Below are 3,983 nucleotides of genomic sequence, written 5' to 3' on the forward strand. Positions count from 1 at the left end.
GGGGGAGGGAGAGAGAGAGAGAGGGAGAGAGAGAGAGAGAGAGAGAAACTAGCCAGCCAGCCACCGGTATTTGACTTAGATAATCTGAAAAATTAAAAAGAAAAAAAACTGTAGCGACCAGGCAAAGAGCAACGTGATTGCATGCGAGCGTCCCCACTCGGGCTCGGCGGCGGGCGCCAGAGAGACACGATGCAGCATCCTTTGACGGGGGCCACCTGCGTGGCTCTCCCCAACGTGGGCATGTGTCCCCAGCTCTCGTGTGCCTTGACTTTTATGTACTTACAGCAGGTAAGGCGCGCGTCTCCTCTCGGCGGCTGCTTCCCGGGGCTGGGTCTTGGTGTCGGTGGGTTGCACTTCGGTGTCTTCCAGGGGCCTGGGGAAGGGGCTCCTGCGTTGGGACGGGGAGGGTGGGCTGAAGCCTGCGGTTCTCCGCGGAGCCCGGTTGAGCTGTTTTGCACCTGTCTGAATACTTTGGACGTCTGATTCCGACGGCCTGGGTACCGGGAGTTTGAAATGGAAAACTGCTTTTTTCTTACTACCATCTTTCTTGTGTCCGTGCGCCCAGTGGCGATGAGACCCCTTTGATGCTGAGAGTTTGGATCGTTGTGGCAGGCATTGGGGCGCTTGTAGTTTTAATTCGGCTGATTTAACAGGGAGTAGGGGGGAGAGGGAGGGGGAGAGAGAGAAACAGAGAGAGAGAGAGAGAGAGTGAGAGAGAGAGAGTGAGAGAGAGAGAGAGAGAGAGAGAGAGAGAAAGTGTTTTTGTTTTCTTAAGTTTGCCTGTGTCGTGCTGTATTCAGACCGCATGGAATCCGAGCGTTTGGATTTCTGGAGCGTGTCACCCCCAGGATCTGCCTTCAAACTCACTGACAATGCTGTGATGAAGGTGAGCTGCTGAGGATGCTGATTTTGTTGGCAGGTGCAAGGGTGTTTTTTGTTTGTTTGCCTCCCACCCCCACTTCCTCTCAGTGGTCATGCCGAGGGATTCTGTGTTTGTTGAATTTTCCATTCATTGCACATATAAGAGTCTTTGGATGCGTTACTCTCCGTCTTTCTTTGGGTGTTTCCCTGGGACCCTCTCTGTCTCGGTCTCTCCCTCTCTACTAGAAGGGCTGCTTCCTGAGTAGAGAAACAGCTCAACACCACCCTTGAGGGTTGACAAGCCAAGTTCTCTGCCATTGGGCAGGGGCTGTGGATGTGAACTGAAGGGTTAGAAGGGTATTGTCATACAGATGGAAATCCTTTACCGTTCCCAGGATCTCCATCATGTTCCACGAAGAGTTTACAGTGATTATAGTCATTTTGTCTGTTTTTCCATGTACTCACTTCAAGAGTACCATTTGCTAAAATGAGTGTGTTAACAGAACTTCCTTTGCAAAAGTTGAGAGTGGTCTCCTTCCCAAAGACCCTCAATTTTAAGCTGTGTTGTAGAAATATATGCATGTATAAAATGTCAGGGTCTGTTTTGAGCATGTGAGTAATTTGCCATCAGACTGGTTGCTTACAAAAAATATTTCTTAGGTGTATTTTCTGTTGCAAGTCTTTTTGAAAACAGCCTTTTAAAAAATATCTCAGGAACAAATTAGTTTGTTCTTTCAAATATTGTTTTGTTGCATTTCTCATTAAGTAAATGGTGCCAGGAAACATCTCCCAAGAGGGTATTGATAACATATTATATGATTCATCTTTTTCTACCATTTCTGTGCTTTTGCTGTGTGTGTGTATGTGTGTGTGTGTGTGTGTGTGTGTGTATGTGTGTGTGTCTTATACCAGTTATTTCCACCACAAGAGAATTCTAATAAGCATTTCTATAGATGCTAAGCTTCCATTGGATTTATTCAAATTATTAATATGAGTTGATCTCTTGTTTCCTATATTCACTTCTCTCATGTTATTTATTAATCAATTTGAATACCTAACAAGTAGAATGCTATAGGTATTCAATATTCTCACGGTTTCTTTGTGTTGCTTTTTATTCTTTTAAATACGTCCATGTTTCTGCTTCTAGATAATTAAATTGGTTTGCTCATTTAGGCACACAACTTAGGAAAGAAGACAGTGCCGCTGAGTAAGCAGGTATCCAAGCCATGAGAAGGACAAGCATATAGGATAAACACATGGGTTCCCAGCATCTTTCGGGCAGTCTCTCCTACGAGGAAAAATACCCCTGCTCTAGAAAGGGGAGACTCAAAGGAAACATTGGCAGCCATAACAAATATTTAGAAGAGACTAAATCAGCATCATGGTTCCATATGAAGATAGATGGAGGGTGGATTTTGAAATGTGCTTTGGAATGCATCCCCCTCCCCCCAAAGGACTTGTAATGCTTTCTGTGAAAGTGTTTATAATGCAATGCTATGACATAATGTTAGAATGGTGTGTGTGTGTGCACGCGCGTGCGCGCGCGCATGTGTGTGTGTGTATGTATCTTCTCTGAGTTTCTCTGAATGTCTGAGTTATAATACAGGGAGACATTTATTTTTGCCCATCTTATTTGGAATCAGGTTTCCTAGGCATGCCTCTCACCCTTCCTGGAAACTCACTATCGGTGGAAGAACTATATACCTTGAAGTCATCTCTCCTGGTCATTACTGTCATGAGAGTTTGTGTAAAAGCTTCATGCCATTGCTTTTTTTTTTTTAACAATCCAGACAATTGGCTGATTAAGAGTGTGAAATAGCTTACTGTAAACTCCACAGTCTACTTACTAATACAATGTATATGTCCCCTACCCATTCCTCACCACAATATCTTTTTATCTGCTGTTAATCTGTAGCTATTATTTGGATTTCTATCTAATTTTATGAACAGAGGGCTAATCTGTACTCTCAAAGTAAATTGATCAAATGGATGAATCAGTCAACGTGTTATAATTATTTAGAAATAAACACATCTCAGAAGTTTTTGACATTCAAATAACCAATAGCAAGAGAATAATGAGCACACAATTATTATATTTTGGAACATTTGTCATTCTGTTTTATAAATCTGCACACAATGACCAGGGACCCCTGAGTCTTTCCTGAAATATATTTTCCTGGAATGAAGTTTCATATGGTGCTTATTTCTTATCCAATATCTGAGGAAAATTATTTCATCATATATTTTCTTTGTCTCAGCACTACATCCAACCTTTCTTCCTAAATTTTCCCAGATTTGTTCATAAGACTATTCATAAAAACAAAAATCAACTGGGATGCCTCAGCATCCGAGTCTACTCTGAATGACCAATGACATACCCCTTTTGCCACAAATAATTTATTTATTCAGACCAATGAAGAGGCAACCGTGGTGTTTATATTATTTGATTTATTCTGTTTTATTTATATTTTTTGCTTTAGAAGTATAACTTTGCTTTAGATGGATGTTTTCTTACAGTTTTGATTTCTCTTTCTCCCCTCTTTCTTAAATCCGAGATGTTACTACAGTTTCGAACCGCAAGATGAGATGAAGTTGAATATCCCCTCTGGCATCTAAATATCAGACCCAATTATGTCATTGCACTCTTACATACAAATGTGTATACACACATATGTATACACATCTAATATATAGCATATACTTTGTGGTCGTAGACCACTTTGAGATGGAAGAGACAAGTGGTCATTGGAGCATCTGGCTTCAATCTTACTATCTAGGGAAAGTCCCTGCTTCAAACTCCGTCCTTGATATACTGCAGTGGCTTTGTGCCTTGTCTTGTTTGATGGGGAATCTTCTTGCAAGTAAACTTCAAACTCACACATCTCTTTACAGAATCTTCCCAGAGTTCCAGAGGAGGTACCCACTGAAACATGCTTGCTTTGAGGGAAAATTCTTTATACGATATCCAGAATTGGGAGTTCGCCACAAGCTAGGTCAAAAGAAAATCTATTTTGTTTTTCTTATAGAGAATAATAGAAAACAACCACACACACACTCTCACACACACACATAAGACAAAATTTTGGAAATTTTTTTTTCCATTCTAAGTCACAGGAGGCAAA

This window comes from Carlito syrichta, unplaced genomic scaffold (genome assembly GCF_000164805.1).
Source record: "Carlito syrichta isolate Samal-C Ts95f unplaced genomic scaffold, Tarsius_syrichta-2.0.1 Scaffold302533, whole genome shotgun sequence".
Classification (NCBI taxonomy): Eukaryota; Metazoa; Chordata; class Mammalia; order Primates; family Tarsiidae; genus Carlito; species Carlito syrichta.